The sequence below is a fragment of the Chlorocebus sabaeus genome, chromosome 19, assembly GCF_047675955.1.
Source record: "Chlorocebus sabaeus isolate Y175 chromosome 19, mChlSab1.0.hap1, whole genome shotgun sequence".
NCBI lineage: Eukaryota > Metazoa > Chordata > Mammalia > Primates > Cercopithecidae > Chlorocebus > Chlorocebus sabaeus.
Window position 1 is genome coordinate 19773539 of NC_132922.1, and position 21505 is coordinate 19795043.

At 48.0% G+C, this 21505-nt stretch overlaps 1 long non-coding RNA gene across 2 annotated transcripts in view; it reads right to left on the reverse strand.

Moving 5' to 3' along the window:
- Nucleotides 1-20729, reverse strand: part of LOC140709104 (uncharacterized) — a 34780-nt gene extending 14051 nt beyond the window's left edge. For both annotated transcript variants that reach the window (XR_012089488.1, XR_012089489.1), the window contains exons 1-3: nucleotides 20247-20729; nucleotides 5041-5385; nucleotides 266-424 (exon numbers count right to left, since the gene is read on the reverse strand). This is a non-coding gene — a long non-coding RNA (uncharacterized lncRNA). The remainder of the gene's footprint in view (nucleotides 1-265; nucleotides 425-5040; nucleotides 5386-20246) is intronic.
- Between the last annotated feature and the right edge of the window lie 776 nt (nucleotides 20730-21505).

Genomic DNA, 21505 nt, shown 5'->3' on the forward strand with positions numbered 1-21505 from the left:
GTAGGACCTTGGATTAGATCAAAATGAAAACAGCTAAAATTCAAATAAGGTCTGTAGGTTACTGTACCAGTGTTAACTTCCTGGTTCTGATAATTGTACACAGGTAAGGTAAAATGTTCCTGTCAGAGAAAGCTAGGTGAAGGTATACGCAATGAAGAGTTTAGGATAACTCTGAACTATTTTTGCAACATTTCTGTAAGTCTAAAATTATTTCAAAATAAAACACCAAAATAACTGTAAAATATAATTTATATATGAATTATACCTAAATTTTGAAAACTATAGCTGGGTGTGGTGATGCACGCGTGTAGTCCCAGCTACTTGGGAAGCTGGGGCTGGAGGGCCGCTTGAGTCCAGGAGTTCAAGGCTGCAATGAGCTATGATCGCACTGCACTTCAGTCTGGGAGGGAGAGCAAGACATCATCTATAAAAATAAAAAAATTAAAAACCTATAAAATCTTGACAAAATGAGGCATTAATATTTAATTCTTTCGGATGCTGTCTTCTCCACTACCAGTGCTCATCTTTCTCTTCTAATTTGAGACGGTATTTAGAAGTTCTGTATGTTGCCGGCCGCGGTGGCTCAAGCCTGTAATCCCAGCACTTTGGGAGGCCGAGATGGGCGGATCACGAGGTCAGGAGATCGAGACCATCCTGGCTAACACGGTGAAACCCCATCTCTACTAAAAAAAAATACAAAAAACTAGCCAGGCGTGGTGGCGGGTGTCTGTAGTCCCAGCTACTCGGGAGGCTGAGGCAGGAGAATGGCGTGAACCCGGGAGGCGGAGCTTGCAGTGAGCTGAGATCTGGCCACTGCACTCCAGCCTGGGCGACAGAGCGAGACTCCGTCTCAAAAAAAAAAAAAAAAAAAAAAAAGAAGTTCTGTATGTTTCAGATGATTCTGGGCTTCAAGGCCCAGCTCCAATGCTACCTCTTTCAAGAATCTCTGACTGACCACCCAGCTGCACAGCTAGAAATTTTGTCTTCATCACCTAAATTTCCATGACATTTTTTGTGCACATCTATTATGGCATTTATCATCGCCATAGTGGACATCTATGGTGTTCTCTTCCCAGTTCACCTGCCCAGTTCTGCTTCTTCCTCTTCTGACTCCAACCATGCAGTTCTCATGGGAGCTTCCATGTTGTTACAGACCCCACAGTTGATTGGTCCAGAGGTAGACATCTGACCCAGCTGGGCCAATCAGACACCTTTCCTGCTTTTGTGGCAGTTGCTTTCTTTTTTCTTTCTCACTGAAACTGAGTTAAGTTTAGCCTAAAGCTTCCTCCTTACCTGTTGTATATTAATTTGGGTCTAAAGGTTTCTCCATACATTGTGAACTGTAATCTAACTAGGTATGTAAACAGACCGTAAGCTACTCTTGTAACAAGTGGCTAGGTCTCATCCAATCACAGCTGCTGAGTTTCAGCCAATTGCAGGCTGACCACAGTTAAAACAGTATACGAATAATGCCAACCCTAACCAGTCTAGCTGTTTCTGTACCTCACTTCTGTTTTCTGTATGTAACTTTCCTTGTCCATAAATGTAATCTGACCCTGTGGCAGCCTCTGTGTTGCTATGAAGCTATTCTAGTTCTGCAAGGCGCCGAATTTGTGAATTGCTCTTTCTGCGGTTACACTTTGTTAAATTTAATTTGCCTAAAGTGTCCCCTCTGCGCCCTCCCCCCCAGTTAGAGGTAGAGACTCGCTATGTTGGCCAGACTGGACTGAAACTCCTGGGCTCAAGCGATCCTCCCACCTCAGCCTCCCAAGTAGCTGGGACTAAAGGCTTGTGCCATTGTACCAGTTCAGAGTTTTTCTGGTAACATTAGCCACCATGTTCTCTGCCACGTGGAGTAACCCTGTCTGTAACTAGAGTGAGAAGACAGCTAACGCACAGAGAGAAGCAAAGACACAGAATGGGGGGTCGGGGGGAGAGAGAGAGAGAGAGGAGAGAAAGCACATGCAAATGGGCTGATTCCGCGTGTTCTTGAAGTTTTCTGTCCTTGCCAAGAGTGGTTGTTTTGTTGATCCCTATTCACTACGTAACCCCCAGAATCCAAAAAATCTTCTGGTGAAGCCCTCTTCCAATAAATCTTTTTTTTTTTTAATTAAGGTAATTAGAAGAGTTTTATGCGGCTTTCATCCCAAGTTGCAATGAGCTACTCTGAGTTATTTGCGTACATGTTTTCTCTCTCCTATTCATCTGAGGGTTGCCAAATGCACATCTTAGATACAGTTCTCACTGGTCCAAGGCTAATGAGAAAACTAGGACAACATAGTGAGTCACTTACATAGGTAATTTTTAAAATTGCCAAATTCTGGGATTAGTCCTTGTTACTGGATTTTATGAGATGATGGTAACAGCAGAAAGTAGCAATTTATTTTTCCTTTTAATATTCTTTGACAAATAACAAGATGTTGGCGATTGTGTACCCCAATTTAGGAAAAAACTTTACTGGGACATGAAATCCCAGTGAAGTGCTGGCCAGGTAATGATTCCTCCGGGGCGGGGGCCCCCTCTTGGCTCTCAGCAGAGAGCCTTGTAAATGAGTGAGATGAGCTAATGGCTGTAGAGAGCTGTTCTGGTCTCCTGCGTCTCGTAGGAATACGATCTGATTTAGAACAGTTACAGCTTATTCATTCCCCCAATTATTTTACGATTTTTAAAGAAGGCTTATTTTTTACTTTTATTTTTATTTTTTTACTTATTTGCAAAATACCTTACTAGTCCTGCAGGGCCCTTCCTTTCAAATTGATCTCACGTTTATTTTCTCTTTAATCTGAATCTCCTGTGTAGGTGTGGGAGTTGAGATGAAGTCTCCCATCTGGAAAGGTCGAGGGTCAGCTCGTTGTGGTGGGGAAAGAGCACTGGAGTGGGAGTCAGACAGCACTCTTGTCCACCTATGTTTTCTCCTCTTGCTGGTTGCAAGGCCTCAAGCAACTTGCTTCGTTTCTCTGAGCCTCAATTTCCCCATCTGTGACATGGGGATGATATCTAGCCTACCTTTTGCACAGGGCTGTTGCAAAGAGTTGAATAAGGCTTTGGTGGCAATTTGGAACTGAAGGAGGCGGCAAGGAGGGGACAGCCGCCCAGTGTTGTGTTATAGAAGCTGCTAGGGGCTGGGTGTGGTGACTCATGCCTGTAATCCCAGCATTTTGGGAAGCTGAGGTGGGTGGATCACTTGAGGTCAGGAGTTCCAGACCAGCCTGGCCAACATGGTGAAACCCCATTTCTACTAAAAATACAAAAATTAGCCCAGTGTGGTTGTGTGTGCCCGTAATTCCAGCTACTCAGGAGGCTGAGGCAGAAGAATTGCTTGAACCTGGGAGGTGGAGGTTGCAGTGAGCCAAGATCGCACCACTGTACCCCAGCCTGAGCGGCAGAGCAAGACTCCATCACACACACACACACACACACACACAAAAAGAAGCCGATAGGGTATATTTGAGGGGGAAAAGGTTTAGTAAAAGAAATGGAAATGTAGATAAGTGTGAGGAAGTTGTAAGCACTTCTTAGCTCTGTCTTTTCTTTTTGAGACGGAGTTTTACTCTAGTTGCCCAGGGTAAAGTGCAATGGCGTGATCTTGACTCACGGCAACCTCCACCTCCCCGGTTCAAGCAATTCTCCTGCCTCAGCCTCCCGAGTAGCTGGGATTACAGACATGCGCCACCATGCCCAGCTAATTTTGTATTTTTAGTAGAGATGGGGTTTCTCCATGTTGGTCAGGCTGGTCTCGAACTCCTGACCTCGTGTTCTGCCTGCCTCAGCCTCCCAAAGTGCTGGGATTACAGGTGTGAGCCACTGCGCCCGGCCTCTAGCTCTGTCTCTTACTTGAATGTGATCTCACCCTCTGTGCCTCAGCTTCCTAATTTGGAAATCCAAGTCTCAGAGTCAGGAAGTAACTTTTTGGATACCTTACACTGAGCACTGAAGGTTGCATAAGAGTTGGTAACAGGCCGGGGGCGGGGCCTTGGCCTCCTAAAGTGCTGGGATTACAGGCGTGAGTCCACTGCGCCCAGCCTATTTACTTTTAGAGGCGGAGTCTCACTATGTTGTCCAGGGTGGAATGCAGTGGCTATTCACAATCACAATCCCACCACTGATAGCACAGTTTTGACCTGCTCCATTTCCATCCTGGGCCTGTTCAACCCTCCTTAGACAACCCTGCTTACAGGAGATCACCATACTGAAGCTGAACTTAGCATAGACTCTTGATCAATATAGCACACTACAGCCTAGAACTCTTGGGCTCAAGAATCCCTAGGCTTATCCTCCTGCCTCAGCCTTCCGAGGAGCGGGGACCACAGGGACACACCACTGTTCCTGGCATCATATCTTCTTGACATTAAGAGACCAGGCTCTGAACCACTGTGTTCAAGTTACCCCATTGTGGGGCCTCTGTTCCTGCCCTAGGGGCCTCCCTGACTCAGCAACTGTGGGTGGCCTTGCTTCTGTGCCTGGACAGCAGAGGAGGTGAGAAGCCTTCCAGTTCCTTGAAAACCAAATATGGCCAGACCAGGCCCTCAGAGGCCCGACCCTCAGGCTTGGCCTGCTCCTGCCTGCTCATCTGGGCTGTGGGGCGCTACTCCCTACTCAACCTCCTGGCTCTGCTCCAGGGGGCTCTGGCAGATCTTGTTGGGAAAAGTAGTAAAAGAGAACATAAAATGAGTGTCTCTCATCCATGCTGCAATAATTCCTAGGGACTTTTTTTTTTTTTCGCGTGCATTTAGCTGTAAAATTCATAACAGAGGATGATTTCAATCCATCGACCTCTGGGTTATGGGCCCCGCATGCTTCTGCTGCACCACTCTGCTGACTAGTGCTGCAATAATTCCTAATGCTAAGACTTTACTCATGTAATTTGGTCCACGGAGTACTTCTCTAATCAGTGCTTAATGTGTCTTTGGTGGCCAGTGTGAGGTATCAGGAGGAGTTACTTCATAACTGTGAGACCTGCAGTAAGTCACTCATCTCATCCATCCATCCATCCATCCACCCACCCATTGGGCACCTATCTGTGCCAAGCACGTTACATACAGATTCTTCTTCCAGACTGGAAACTCCATGAGAATTGCAGACCAGGTGTCAAAAGATAATTATTCAGGGTGGGCATGGTGGCTCATGCCTGTAATCCCAGCACTTTGCGAGGCTGAAGTGGGTGCATCACATGAGGTCAGGAGTTTGAGACCAGTCTGGCCAACATGGTGAAACTCTGTCTCTACTAATAATACAAAAATTAGCCAGGCGTGGTGGCGTGCACCTGCAATCCCAACCACTTCGGAGGCTGAGGCAGAAGAATCACTTGAATCCAGGAGGTAGAGGTTGCAGTGAGCCAAGATCATGCCATTGTGCTCCAGCCTAGGCAACAGAGTTAGACTCCATCTTAAAAAAAAGGAAAAAAAAAGATAATTATTCAATGAATATCAATGGGTGGTATAGTCTCAATGTGTCTCCTCCAATTTATATGTTGAAATGTAATTGTAATGTGGTGATACTAAGAGGTGGGGCTTTTGGGGGCTATCACTTAATGAGGCTCCATCCTTATAAATGGGATTAGTGCCCTTATAAAAGAAGCCTGAGGCAGTTTGTTCACCCCTTCTACCATGTAAGGACACATAGAAGGCGTCATCTACGAGGAACAGGCCCTCATTGACACCCAATCTACTGACACGTTGTTCTTAGACTTCTTGGCCTCCAGAACTATGAGCAACATATTTCTGTTGTTTATATATTACCAAGTCTGAGGTATTTTGTTATAACAACAGGAATAGGCTAAGACAATGAACCAATGGGCCAAGGCTTGTCCTTACTACAGTCCTGGTAAGGCTGTTATCATTATCACCCCCATTTCACAGTTGAGAAGCCTGACACTCAGAGAGGGGAAGTATAAAGAACATACAGCCAGAGACGAGTGGAGCTGAGACTTGGCCAAGTTCTTAACCACTGGTGGTTCTGCCCAACTCCTAACAGAGGGAGGAACTATGCTAAGGGGCAGGCCCTGGAGGAGGACAGGGACCATTTCTCCTTCAGGTCTTGGCTTCCTTGGCAGGAAGCGGATTAATTCTTTCTCTTGTCTCCCTCCTAACCAAGCCTTTGAGGGTGCCCATCCCAGCTCAGAGTCTGCAAAGTTCTTTTCAAGGTTTCCAGAGCCCTCCTCTCAGCCCTGTGGAGGGTTCAGGGCAGGGGGGCCCTTCCCCATGGTTCAGATGGGAGAATTGAGGCCTCCATACTGCCCACAGTCACATGCCATATTCGGGGCCTGGAATCTCATGCTTCAAGAGACTGAGCATAGAACTGGCTGCTAGAGGCCGGGCACGGTGGCTCAAGCCTGTAATCACAGCACTTTGGGAGGCCGAGACGGGCGGATCACGAGGTCAGGAGATCGAGACCATCCTGGCTAACACGGTGAAACCCCGTCTCTACTAAAAAATACAAAAAACTAGCCGGGCGAAGTGGTGGGCACCTGTAGTTCCAGCTACTCAGGAGGCTGAGGCAGGAGAATGGCGTAAACCCGGGAGGCGGAGCTTGCAGTGAGCTGAGATCCGTCCACTGCACTCCAACCTGGGCAACAGAGCAAGACACCGTCTCAAGAAAAAAAAAAAAAAAAAAAGAACTGGCTGCCAGATATTTCCTGTAGGTGTGGTATGAAGCGCTTAGAGTCTGACGGGTCCTAGCTCTGCCACTTACAAGTTATGCAGCCTTAGAGGAATCACTTCACCGCGCTGAACCGCAGACTTCTCCCCTGAGTAATGAGGACAGTGCTAGTACCTATTTGAGAGATGTTGGGAGGACGAAATGAAAAAACGCTTGTGAAGCACTTAGCGTAGTACCTGGAACACAGTGAGTGCTCCAACAATGAGGCTATTATGGTACTAAGTGCCTAAAATAGAACATCAGACTGGTAGGAGTATCCATGCTGAGGGTAATATTAGCTAATGTTTCTCTTTTTGTGAGACAGAATCTCGCTCTGTTGCCCAGGCTGGAGTGTAATGGCACGATCTCGGCTCACTTCAACCTCCATTTCCCAGGTTCAAGCAATTCTCCCGTCTCAGCCTCCCATGTAGCTGGGATTATAGACACAAACCACCGCACCTAGCTAATTTTTGTATTTTTGGTAGAGACAGGGTTTCACTGTGTTGGCCAGGCTGGTCTCCAATTCCTGGCCTTGAGTGATCTCTCCTCCTTGGCCTCCCAAAGTGTTGGGACTATAGACGTGAGCCACCGTGCCTGGCCAGCTAACGTCTTTTTTATTGCTACTATGTACCAGATACATTCATCTGGATAATATCCCTATAACTTAGTGCCATTTTATAGATGTGATAGCTAAGGCTTGAAATTTACTTGCCCTAGCTCCTTGCCCAGCAAGAGGAAGAGTCTGGGCCTGAACCTGAGTCTAAGTCCATGATCTCAGGAGCTCTGATCCACTGTCCTGGATTCTCCAACTCCATCATGCTGAAGCCCAGAGAGGAAAAGGGAGTTTCTCAGGGCCCCATGGCAGGTGGGGGTAGGGCAGACCACACTGGGGAGGCTTTTTTTCTTCCTGGCAGCTCTGCATGGGTCTGGATAATTCTCCAGCTTCAGGATTAAGGCAGAGCCTGACTAGCACATTCACAGTCCTCTGGAAGAATCCGGGGATTGGTTCTTAGTCTCAGGCCAGTTAGCAGATTCTATTTCCACTCCCCCCGCCTAAGCTTTAATGACACCTTCAGCCCCTACTCTACTCTGTGACTGCCCATTCCCCACCCCCAGCTTTAATGCATGGGCGCCCCCCCCTTTTAATCGGCTGAACCTTTGGCCAAAGAAAACTAATCGGTGCCCGCAAAACCAGCCAGCTGCCCTGGAATGTTGGAGGGGGGTCATCAAGCTGTTGGTGAGCTGCTGGCAGAGAAATGTGAACAGCTACCTTTTTTGGGGAAAGTCAGAACATCATCTGTGGGAAAAGATCCAGGGCAGGCCAGCTCAGAGGCTTGGGCCTCAGTTTCCCATACTCATCACCATGGCATGTATGGGGGATGAATAACTTCAGTTAAAGATTCAAGAACTATTGTTTGGGTGCTTGCTACGTGCCAGGTACTGCACTGGCTGCTGGGGACACATTGGGAACAGAGTTAAGCCCTGTCCTTGGGGGCTGACATTCTAGCAGAAGGCAGTCGCCCTGTAAGTCTCCCAACAGGCTAGAGGCAGGTGCCTCAGGTCCATGAGACCTGATCAACACACTTGTGGCTGGATAGGTTTCAGAATTCTTTTTTTTTTTTTTTTTGATCCAGGGTCTCAATCTGTTATTCAGGCTAGAGTGAAGGGGCACAGTCATGGCTCACTGCAACCTCAAACTCCTGGGCTCAAGTGATCCTCCCGCCTTGGCCTCCCGAAGTGCTGGGATTACAGGCATGAACCACTGCTCCCAGCCTGAGAATTCAGGAATTTTTTTAGACTTTAAAAGGTGATCCAGTGGAGTCTGGATCCATCCGTCTCCAATGAAACATACGAATATTTCTGTAGCTCGAATTGTGAGTATTGACTCTAAGTGAAATGAACAGATTGCACAGCCTCAGTCAATCCAGGTCAGATATTGCTCCTGAATAAGTTTTCACTAAGTGTGCAGAAAAGCGTTTGGTTGTCTGAATTTTCTGGACGTGGAGCTGCAGGTATGAGACTGAGGGCCTGATTCCTCTTCCCATTGTACAGATAAGAAAACCGAGACACTAAGACTCGGGACCAGACAGTCACCTATCTCAGGCTCCCGAGCAAGCAAAACATGCAGGTGGGTGGGAATGCAGGTCTTGGTGTCTCCAGATTGAGGGCTTGCCACTAACAGGGACTGTGCCTCAGAGAGAAGCAGGGACTGGGTGGAGAAGGCCCCTTGACCAAACCTTGGCCCAGCAGCCAGTTCTGCCAGGAAGGAGTTAAACACTAGCTGGGGCCCTGCCAGGCCTCTGCACCACAGCTCCTCACAGGGCCTGCCTGTCTGGGGCCTGTTTACCAGGCTGTGCTTGCATCACCGGCTCTGGCTCTGATGTGCAGTGCAAACACATTCACATTCTTGGGTCATGAGAAATGCACAATTGTGGTGACATCATGCCCAGCGAGGAGGCTTTCGACAGCCTCTTTCCCGCCCCAAATCAAAGCTGTTTAATTAGTTCCCTTTAACTGCAACTCTCTCTTCTCGTAAAAACCGACTGGAGATACTGACCCAGTGCGGATGACGGGGATTGGAGTGTTGTCTGTTTCTGTGTGTGTGTGTGTTTTAAGAGATAAAAATAGCCCATCTGGGACTCCTTTTGGGGTATTTGTGAGTATTAATGCACCAGTGTTTATATTAAATCTATGTCACACTGGACATTTTCGTCCAAATTTGGGGCTTGGAGATGGAACAAGAGAAACCACCCATATCTTTTTGGTTCCCTCTAGTTTTTCCTTTTGGGAGGGAGACACATAGTCCAAGTAACAGGGCCCTCGGAGACAATTTAGATCAATCCCTCATTATACAGCCAAGGAAAAGGAGGCCCAGAGAGGGAAGGGCCTTGCCTGAGGTCACGTAGTGAGGCTCCCAGTTCCCATACCGCTGGGATGCATTTTGCAGCACGCCCCTCAGCCCCCATTTCAGCTTTATGAGCTGTTTTTCAGGGTGTTGGAAAGAGAAGTGCTCCTGGCTAGAGTTTCCTGGCTATGTTTTGAGATGAAGAATGAACATACCAGCTTGGGCAATATAGGGAGACCCCGTCTCTACAAAAATATTGTAAAAATCAGCTGGGCATGGTAGTGCGTGCCCATGGTCCTGGCTACTCAGGAGGCTGAGGTAGGAAGATCACCTGAGTTTGGGAGGTTGAGGCTGCAGTGAGCTGTGATTGGCTATTGCACTCCAGCCTGGGAGACAGAGTGAGACCCCATCTCCAAAAAAAAAAAAAAAAAAAAACAAAAAAAACAAATGCGGGGCAGGGGCCAGGCACAGTGGTTCACACAAGTGATCCCAGCTCTTTGGGAGGCTGAGGCAGGCGGATCACTTGAGGTCAGAAGTTTGAGACCAGCCTGGCTAACATGGTGAAACCCCATCTCTATTAAAAATACAAAAATTAGCTGGATATGGTGGCGGGCGCCTGTAATCCCAGCTACTCAGGAGACTGAGGCAGGGGAATTGCTTGAACTCTGGAGTTAGAGGTTGCAGTGAGCCGAGATGGTGTCACTGCACTCCAGCCTGGGCGACAGAGCAAGACTCTGTCTCAAAACAAAAAAAAAATGTGGACACTTTTTTTGTGGTGGTGATGGCGGAGTCTATATGTGGTGTTGGGGTGGCAGCAGGGAATAAGAAAACGAGAGACCTCAACCTCCCCAATCTCCTGTCTTTCTTTTTTTGAGACAGGGTATTGCTCTGTTGCCCAGGTTGGACTGCAGGGTATGACTATATCACTCTGTTGCCCGGGCTGGAGAGCAGTGGTGTGATCACAGCCCACTGCAGCTTTGACCTCCCAGGCTCAGGTGATGCTCCCACCTCGGCCTCCAGAGTAGCTGGGACTATAGGCATGTCCCACCACACCCAGCTAGTTTTTGTGCTTTTAGTACAGACTGGGTTTTGCCACATTGCCCAGGCTGGTCTCCAACTCCTGGACTCAAGTGATCTGCCCATCTCGGCCTCCCAACGTGTTGGGATTACAGGTCTGAGCCACTGTGCCTGGCCACCTCCTCTTTTTCTGTCCCAATGACTTGCCTCTCCTCCCCAGATCACCCCAGGTCTTCTTTTGTTTCTCTTTCCAAAGAAGTCCCCGTCCTTGCTGACTTCCTGCAATGGCTGCTGAAGCTTATTTCTCACTTAGGGATACTAAATTGAGCCAATATAAATGTAGGACACCCAGTTGAATTTGAGTTCAGATAAACAACGTTTTAGTTTACGTCCCATGGAGTATCAGGATATACATTTATCGAGCAACCCTATTTTCCTCCTGCATCATCCTGACTGTGGCAGATACTCTTGACTGCCTCCCCATTAACCTTCCTTCTCCTTCCTTGATAACTGAGCCCTGATTTCTGTCTGTGGCGGCAGTGTGTCCCAGTTGGTGAACTGTGATTGGTCTAAGCTAGTCATGACAATCCTGTTCTCTGTTGTTTTCCCTGACTCCCTTGTAGTAAGAAATGATCTGATGGTTATTATTATTATTATTTTTATAGAGACAGGGTCTCACTCTGTTGTCCAGGCTAGAGTGCAGTGATGTGATCATAGCTCATGGCAGCCTTGAACTTGTGGCTGAGATCCTCCCATCTCAGCCTGCCCAGTAGATGGGACAACAGGTGCATGCCACCACACCTGGCTAATTAAAAAAAAAAAAAAATTGTGTAGAGATGGGATCTCACTATGTCCCATCTGATCAGCCCAGGCTGATCTCAAATTCCTAGCCTCAAGTGAGCCTCCTGCCTTGGCCTCCCAAAGTGCTAGGATTACAGGCATGAGCCACTGGGCCCAGCAGATCTGATGGTTTTAAGTTATGCCTGCAAGTTCCTTGACATCTCTCCTTTCAGAAGGTGGAGACTCATCCCTTCCCCTTGAAAGTAGGCTGGACTTAGTGATTCATTTCAAAGAGTGACTTCTGAGGGCAGCTCATAAAAACCATTGTTGCTTCTGCCTTGCTCTCTTAAATTACTCATTCTAGGGGAAGCCTGCTGCCATGTTGTAAGGATACTCAGTAGCCCTATGGAGAGGCCTGCATGGGGAGAAAGTAAGTCCTCCCATCAACAGCTAGCCCCAGCTTGCCAGGCACATGAGTGAGCACCTTAAAAGTGGCTCTAGACCCAGGCAAGCCTTTGAATGACTGCAGCGTGGGCCAACATTCTGACAACAGCATAAACCAGAGATATGCCTATATTAATATTTTTATTTTCTTTTTTTCTCTCTCTGTTTTCTTTTTCTCTTTCTTTCTTTCTCTTTCTTTTCTTTCTTTCCTTTCTTCCTCTTTCTTCCTCTCTGTCTTCTTTCCTTTTCCTTCCCTCCCTCCCTTCCTTCCTTCCTTTCTTCCTCCCTTCCTTCCTCTCTTCTTTCTTTTTCTTTTGTTTTTTTTGAGACGGAGTCTCACTCTGTCACCTAGGTTGGAGTGCAGTGACACAATCTCGGCTCACTGCAACCTCTGCCTCCTGGGTTCAAGCAATTCTCCTGCCTCAGCCTCCTGAGTAGCTGGGATTACAGGTGTGCGCCACCACGCCCAGCTAATTTTTGTATTTTTAGTAGAGATGGGGTTTAACCATATTGGTCAGGCTGGTCTCGAACTCCTGACCTCGTGGCCTGCCTGCCTCAGCCTCCCAAAGTGCTGGGATTATAGGTGTGAGCCACTGTGCACAGTTTCTTCTTCTTTTTTTTTTTTTTTTAAGAGACAGGGTCTTGCTCTGTTGCCCAGCCTGGAGTGCAGTGGCATGATCATGGTTCACTGCAGCCTGGAACTTTGGGGCTCAAGTGAGCCTCCTTTCAGCCTCCTGAGTAGCTGGGACTATAGGCATGCACCTCCATGCCTGGCAAATTTTTTTTTTTTTTTGAGACAGAGTCTCGCTCTGTTACCCAGGTTGGGGTGCAGTAGCACAATCTCGGCTCACTGCAACCTCCACCTCCCAAGTTCAGGTGATTCTTGTGCCTCAGCCTCCCGAGTAGCTGGAATTACAGATGTACACCATTAGGCCTGGCTAATTTTTGTATTTTTAGTAGAGATAGGGTTTTGCCATGTTGGCCAGGCTGGTCGTGAACTCCCAGCCTTAGGTGATCTGCCCGCCTCGGCCTCCCAAAGTGCTGGGATTACACGTGTTAGCCACTGCACCCACTCCCATGCCTGGCTAATTTAAAAACATTTTTCTTTTTTTTCTGAGACCAAGTTTTCGCTCTTGTCACCCAGGCTTGTGTGCAGTGGCACAATCTCAGCTCACTACAACCTCCACCTCCGGTTCAAGCAATTCTCCTGCCTTAGCCTCCCAAGTAGCTGGGATTACAGGCACCTGCCACCATGCCTGATAATTTTTTTTTTTTTTTTTTTTTTTTTTGAGACAGAGTCTTGCTGTGTTGCCAGTGGTGTGATTTTGGCTCACTGCAACCTCTGCCTCCCAGGTTCAAGCGATTCTCGTGCCTTAGTCTCCCAAGTTGCTGGGACTACAGGCGCGTGCCACCACGCCCAGCTACTTGTTGTATTTTTAGTACAGACGGTGTTTCACCATGTTGGCCAGGATGGTCTTGATCTTTTGACTTCATGATCTGCCCACCTCAGCCTCCCAAAGTGCTGGGATTACAGGTGTGAGCCACTGTACCCAGCCTAAAAATATTTTGTAGAGATGGGGGTCTCCTTATGTTGTCCGGACTGGTCTTGAACTCTCAGGCTCAAGTGATCTTCCTGCCTCAACCTCCCAAAGTGTGCTGGGATTAGAGATGTGAGCCACTGACCCCCACCATTTTTCATTTTCTTCGAGTGTGCGTGTTTCCGTGTGTGTGTGTGTGTGTTTTAAGGGATAAAAACAGCCCATCTAGGACTTCTTTTGGGATGTATTAATGCACCACTGTTTATATTAAATCTATGTCACACTGGACATTTTCTCATATTTTATGTTGTTTTTGACATATTTAAGGGAGGGCTTGCTGACTGGAAAGAGACTGCTGCTTTTAGGGGTAGGTAATTTCTAGAGACAGTGAACAACTTGTGAGTAAGCCCACGTTTTATACACAAACCAATGAATTTCAAGTCCATACCCTCAACCTCCTTTATCCAATTCTCATATACCCTGCCCTAAATCAGTCTAGGGCCAGGTACCGGGCAACTAGGGACAGCCCCTATTCCCCACAGCTATCTGGAATGATTCAAACTAGGCAGTCCTAAACTGTTTACCACACCCTGCTTTGCCTTTCCCGTGGAAACCACAATAAACCTGTGGCTATGCCTTCTCCTTATTCTTTTCTGCCTTTCTACTGACGCTAGTGCTTCTCCCTGTGGCCCCACCTGGCATGCTATACCTCTGATTTTATGGAACTGTAAGTCCGTAAACCCCGTCTCTACTAAAAATACAAAAATTAGCTGGGCGTGGTGGCATGCACCTGTAGTCTCAGCTACTCCAGAGGCTGAGGCAGGAGAATCGCTTGAACCTGGGAGGTGGAGGGTGTAGTGAGCCGAGATCGCAGCACGCCACTCCAGCCTGGAGACAGAGGGGGACTCCATCTCAAAACAAACAAACAAACAAACAAAAAAACCAATTAAAAAAAAAAAAAAAACCTGGCCACAAATCAACTCAGAGATTCTGAGCTAGAATCACCTAACTAAGCCATTCCCAATACCTGACCCACAGAAAGTTTGAGATAGTAACCCCAGCCTCCCAAGGTGCTGGGATTACAGGTGTGAGCCATTGTGCAAAGCCAGAATGTAGCAATTCTAAGATACCCCAGAGCATTTATTCTGTTATCTCTGTACTTCATAGATGATAATCTAAGGCCCTAGGGTGGGGAAGGCACAGCCTAGAATAGCATAGGAGACCAGTGGCAGAGTGGAGATTAGAATCCAGAACTTTGAACTTTCCCTTTCTCTAGGCTGTGAGGAAGGCAGTGTGGATTCCCTAGGACAACCCAAACATTTCCTTTCAGGAAGCGATTCTTGACCCAACGCTGCTACCAGCTCCCCCTGGGTCAGGAAGCTCTGCCTGCCCAGGATTTCCTGTGTGTGGGAAAGAAACAGGAAGAGTAGATAAATCCTCCAAGGCTTTTTCTCCCAAGTGCGTGAGGTCCTCTCCCTGGTAAGTCTGCAGCAGTTCTAGCCAAGATGATCAACCCTTTGACATGTGTTTTGTGTGTTTCTAAACAGTAATAAGAAAGAATGAAGGAGGCCGAGGCAGGCGGATCACGAGGTCAGGAGATCGAGACCATCCTGGCTAACATGGTGAAACCCCGTCTCTACTAAAAATACGAAAAATGAGCCGGGCGTGGTGGCGGGCACCTGTAGTCCAGCTACTCGGGAGGCTGAGGCAGGAGAATGGCGTGAACCCGGGAGGCGGAGCTTGCAGTGAGCCAAGATCACACCACTGCACTCCAGCCTGGGCGACAGAGCGAGACTCCGTCTCAAAAAAGAAAAAGAAAAAAAAAAAGAATGATTGGCAAGTCACAGTGGCTGTCACCTGTGACCTCAGTATTTTGGAAGGCCAAGGTGAGCTGATCACTTGAGCCCAGGAGTTTGAGACCAGCCTGGGCAACACAGTGAGACCCCATCTGTACAAAAAATACAAAAAATTAGCCAGGTGTGGTGGCACGTGGCTGTAGTCCCAGGTACCTGAAAGGCTGAGATGGGAGGGTTGTTTTAGCCTGGGAAGTCGAGGTTTCAGTGAGCCAAATCGCACCACTGCACTCCAGCCTCAATAACAGAGTGAGACCCTGTCTCAAAAAAAAAAAAAAAAAAAAAAGAATGATTGTGTGTGCATGAAGCACAAGACAGGAGGTAGGGGAGAAGAGTCCACGTCACTGTCCCTTGTCCCTGCCGTTAGGGAGCTGCCTTTGTTTGGGTCCTCCCATAAGCAGACCCTAAGACAAGTATTTAAGTTCAAGTGATCTGTCTGGGAGGTGGTCCCAGGGAATCCCCTGCAGGGCAGTGGGGATGGGGAAAGGAAAGCAGCCAATAAATTCAATAAATACATTGAAAGCATACTGCAATAGGCAACTGCAGCTCAACCCCACTAGGGAAAGCTCAGAGACACTCATCCCAACCAAGGAGCAAGGCAGCTGGAGTATCTAGCCACCAACATCTCATCCTTCACTGGTTGAGGGATGCTTCTGGGACTCAGCCTTCCTGCTTGCCCGAGGAGAGGCCCAAGTGTGCTCCCGAGGTCAGAACAACACAGTCAAGCAGTTACATTCTCAGTAAGAAGCCTTTGACGGGTAGAGGTATCATCAGGGGCATATGGGTGGTATCTGCTCCAGAGGCTGACCACTAATGAGTTTTCCATCCACTGGAAAAGGCAGACAGAGGCCCAGGAGACACACCTTCCCCTCCCTGAGTAGGGTTATGGAGGCCATGTGGAGTGCATAGTGGGCCTTTTGCCTGTCCAGGCCCCCATCACCCCTTTCTTCTCATTTTAAGGAACCACCTTACCCCACTGTGGTCCACATCCTCCTCAACACTGTACTAGACCACATTTCCCAGCCTACCTTGCTGTTAGGGGACCATGTGACTGATTCCAGCCAATGAAATGTGAGCAGAAGGGACATGTGCTCTTTTCAGGCTTGGTCCATAAAAACCAACCACTCACTCTCTTTTGCTTTTTCTCGCTTTTTAATTTTTTTTGAGACAGGGTCCCACTCTGTTACCCAGGCTGGAGTGCAGTGGCATGATCATGGCTCACTGCAGCCTCCACCTCCTGGGCTCAAGTGATCATCCCAGGTTCAAGCAATCGTCCAGCCTCAGCCTCTTGAGTAGCTGGGACAACAGGTATACACCACCACACCTGGCTAATTTTTTTATTCTTTATTTTTTTTTTGTAGAGACAAGGTCCCACTATGTTTTTTAGGCTGGTCTCAAACTCCTGTGCTCCAGCAATCCTCCTGCCTCGGCCTTCCAAATAGTTGGGATTATAAGCATGAGCCACTGTGCCTGTCTCGCTTTTTAGAATGTCTTCAATGGTGCTTTGGAGGAAGACAATATCATGTGAATGACTACACAAATCACTATTGTCAGTTGGGAGTTAGCTCTGAGAGGAAAAGTTTAGGGTGTCTTGAGCACTTTGACTTGAGATCCAGGCAAAGGAAGTCATGGGCAAAGGCCCTGAGGCAGGAAGGAGGAGTCTGAAGTGGGCCATGGTGACTGGAGGTTATAAGTGAGGCTGAATGGCCTGAGAGGAAGGCACATGATCCTGATGTAAAACTCATAGGTGTGTGTATTAGTCTGTTTTGACGCTGCTGATAAAAAGATACTAAGGCTGGGAATAAAAAGAGGTTTAATTGGACTTACAGTTCCGCATGGTTGGGGAGGCCTCACAATCATGGTGGAAGGTGAAAGGCGCTTCATACATGGTAGCAGCAAGAGGAATGAGGAAGAAGCAAAAGCAGAAACCCCTGATAAACCCATCAGATCTCATGAGACTTATTCACTATCACAAGAATAGCATGGGAAAACCGGCCCCCATGATTCAATTACCTCCCGCTGGGTCCCTCCCACAACACATGGGAATTCTGGGAGATACAATTCAAGTTGAGATTTGGGTGGGGACACAGCCAAACAATATCAGTGTGTGAGGAGTTAGATGGATATGGGCTGGACACTGCCCCAGCACCATTCTTCCTCTTTCTGGGGACAGAGAGCCAGTTTGAGAAACCAGATTATAACCAGGAGGGGCTCAGCCTAGAAATTCAACAGAATTTTGGTATATATGTGGCTTGCAGAGACATGGAATTCAGTGGTCCCCATGCCTGGAGCCCCCTGCTCTGGTCTATAGTGGGGGAAGGGCTTTTCTGTCTTCCAGACACAGTTCAGTCTCACCTCATTCTCAGGTCATGTGACCTGAATTTGATGGGTTTTCAAATCATGTGCCCCGACCATCTTGTGTATGGGCTGGGTACCTCTCATCCCAAACAAGTGACTTTCCAGGTCAGGTGCTGCGGCTCACACCTGTAATCCCAGCACTTTGGGAGGCCGAGACGGGGAGATCACCTGAAGTTGGGAGTTCGAGATCAGCCTGGCCAACATGGTGAAACCTTGTCTCTACTAAAAGTGCAAAAATTAGCTGGGCATGGTGGTGCAAGCCTGCAATTCCAGCTACTTGGGAGGCTAAGGCTATGAGAATTGCTTGAAACGGGAGGCAGAGGGGGTTCAAGTGATGGCACAGTGAGCCGAGATCGCGCAACTGTACTCCAGCTTGGGTGACAGAGCGAGACTCTGTCTCAAAACAAACAAACAAAACAAATGACTTTCCAATATCTGTGCAATAGGCTCTTCTTGAGGGCTAGCCTGGGAGCCTTGCTCCGTGGTGTTGTTAAACCTCAAGTAACTGACTTAATATTGAACTGCTGGGCCAGAGCTGCAAGCCTGACCTCAGGGGCTGCCTTTCTCCTGCCCACCCCCTCCCCTGAAGCAGTGTCCTCTGGGGAAATGCAGCTGACCCAGCTGCATCCGTGGGAAGGCCTGGCCCCCACACTTCACCTTCTCGGCCCTGCCTCTCGGCCACAGGAAATGACCCTCTTAGCGGCCACGAGCTGTGATCCAGAGGACAATGACAGAGGGACGGAAGCCCTGTTTGTCCCAGCTAGCTTGTTCCCTTGGATAGGTGCCAGCTGCTGGAAACAAAAAACTGAAGATTCAGTGGAAAACATATTTTTTACAAAACAAACAAACAACCCTGCGGGCTTTAGCCAACTTCTGAGGCTGGCGGGGGGGGGGCGGGGGTGGTTTTCTTTACTTGCTTGTGTGTGTGTGTTTAAAACACGATAAGGCTCAGAGAATCAAATAATGTAAAGCTTGGAAGAAGGCCGGGGATCCCACCCAAGCAGCAGAGCCCCCCTGTGGTGTCTGTCTTCACGTGGCTGGGCCCCACCTCTCCACAACACTGTTCATCATGTCACTTGGCTCTGGCCACAGCCTCCACCCCACCTCCATTCACCACCCAGAAGTCAGAAAGCTCTGCTCAAACCCAAATCAAGTCACCCTTCCAGGGCTCTGCAGGCCACCTGTCTCAGTCTTCAGGTCTCCAGCTCAAATGCCACCTCCTCCAAAGGGCTTCCCTGACCATTCCATACGAAACAGCACCTCTCAGTCTCTCTCTCTCCCGTAGCACTTGTAACTCTTACTATATGTGGAATGATCTGCTTTGTTTCCACGTGCCAGGCACATAGTAGCTACTCAATAAATGTTTGTCAACTGACACTGTTTCTCAGTGTTTGCTGCATTCAGATCAAAACTGGCTTAGAAAATCCATATTCCATTATATTTCAACAAACATTATTGGCCACAAACTGAGTGCTAGGGACCAGAGGGAAGTTAGTTGGGATTCATTCATTCACTCACTCACTCATTCATTCATGAGAAGGGTAGAACCCACAGTAAATGGTGACTCAGCCAGGGGGTGCAGAGAACCAGGAAAGCTTTAGGTGGGAGGGGTTGTTGGTGGGTTTTCCCCTATGAAAGTGGGGTTCAAAGGTGTGAGCAAGAAAGTGTTTGGAAAAACAAGAAAACCTTGGGGTGTGGAATTTAATTTATTCCCACTTAGGACCCCCAGGGAGAGCAGAGACCCGATTTTATCTGGGGCTGCGGAGAGGGCACTCTCCATGTGATTGTTGAAGGAATTGAGGGATGAGGGATGGTCAGGAAGTGTATGAAGTTTATGACTGTTCAGGAGGTTGCTGTGAAGTCCTGAATGCCAGGCTATGCAGTCTGGATTTCCATACAGGCAACAGAGTCTAATCAAAATAAGGATTTTGGGGCTGGGTGTGGTGGCTCATGCCTGTAATCCTAACACTTTGGGAGGCTGAGGCGGGAGGATCGCTTGAGCTCAGGAGTTCAAGATCAGCCTGGACAACATAGTGAGACGGAGTGTCTAATAAAAAAAACAACTAGCCAGGTGTGGTGGTGCATGCCCGTAGTCCTAACTACTGGGGAGGCTGAGGCAGGAGGACCACTTGAGCCTGGGAGGTCGAGGCTGCAAAGAGGTGTGATTGACCCACTGTACTCCAGCCTGGGTGACAAAGTGAGACCCTGTTTCAAAAAAAGAACAAACCAGTTGCCGGGCACGGTGGCTCATGCCTGTAATCCTAGCACTTTGGGAGGTCGAGGCGGGTGGATCACCTGAGGTCAGGAGTTCAAGATCAGCCTGAGCTACATAGTGAAGCCCTGTGTCTACTAAAAATACAAAAAATTAGCCAGGCATAGTGGTGTGTGCCTGTAATCCCAGCTACTTGGGAGGCTGACATAGGAGAATCGCTTGAACCTGGGAGGTGGAGCTTGCAGTGGTGGAGCTTGCAGTGAGCCGAGATTGTGCCCCTCATTCCAGCCTAGGTGACAGAGCAAGACTCCATCTCAATAATAATAATAATAATAAAATAATAATGATGTGCAAAGCCTGTTTGAAGTGCCTGAATGTCACTGACTCCTGAACTCCAGTTCACTAGCTATATCAGAGTATCCCAGCCCCGTCCTAGAAGAGTCTGATTCTCCGTAAGTTGGAGTTGGGGCCTGGCCATCTGCCATTTTCACACACTTGCCAGATATCCTTGCCATTCACTAGGTTTGGTGACCACTGAGGCTCAGAGAGGTGAAGGCACTTACCCAAAGTCTGTACGTGGTGGGGGTGGGGGCGGAGGCCGGTGTTTGAACCTGGTTGGCCTGGCCCTCCACATTCACCAGCTTCACTTCAGCCTCCCCCTGGAATGGCTCCTTTCTCCACATTATTTTCCCCTGGATGCAGGAATCTGGGCTGTGGCTGAGCCTGCCTGCCCTGTCCTCTCTTCCCATCCCCGCCCCCAGCCTCAAAGGTCAGATACCTCCCAGCCTCCCTCGGTCATGTCCATTTATGGCTCTGTTGTTCCAAAATGTGGCCAAATTTATAAACTCCCCTTTCCTGGAGACACGAAACAATTTGTGCAGAGTGCAGTGCGGGGGCAGAGCTGGGAGCTTCGTCTGAGACCTGGACTCCAGCCCAGGCCCAATGAGCTCTGGCATTGAACAGGCCCCAGTCCCGCCCTGGACCTCAGTTTCCTCACCTATAGAATAAATATACTGGACTAGATCATTCCTTAAGTCCTTCCTATGTCTAGACACAGCCACACATTTTAACTTCTTCAAAATACCAATTCCCTAAATCCGTGGTTTCAATAATTACAAAAGAAGGCGCTGGGGATGGAGTGCAGTCTCTACTGCTATCTTTTGCATTTTTTTTTCTTTTCTTAATTTTAGTATTATTATTATTATTTTTAAGAGACAAGTTTTCACCATGTTGCCCCAGCTGGTCTTGAACTCCTGGACTCAAGTGATCTGTCCAGCTTGACCTCCAGAGTGCTGGGATTACAGGCATGAGCGACGGCACCCAGCCTCTTTTCTTTCTGGGGGCTAGATTTTTTTTTTTTAATTAAAAAAATTACCCAAATAATTAACTTTCACTGTAAAGTAAATGTCCCCCTTTCCAGCCACCCATTCCTGCTCCCTTTCCCAAAAGGATGGGGTAGAGCTTTCACGACAGGTTTGTCTGCATTTATTAGTATATGTACTCATGTTCCTATGGAGGTTTTTCCTTTTTACATAAAAAGGAATTATGGTATATTTTGTTTGGCATTCTGCTTTTTTTTTTTTTTTTTCACTTAATGTGTTATTCTTTTTCTCATATCAATCTCTTTTTTTACTTTTTTTTTTTTTTTTTCCTGAGATGGAGTCTTTCTTTGTTGCCCAGGCTGGAGTGCACTGACATGGCCTCAGCTCACTGCAACCTGCACCTCCTGGGTTCAAGTGATTCCCCTGCCTCAGTCTCCCAAGTAGCTAGGATTACAGGCATGTGCCACCACGCCCAACTAATTTTTGTATGTTTTAGTAGA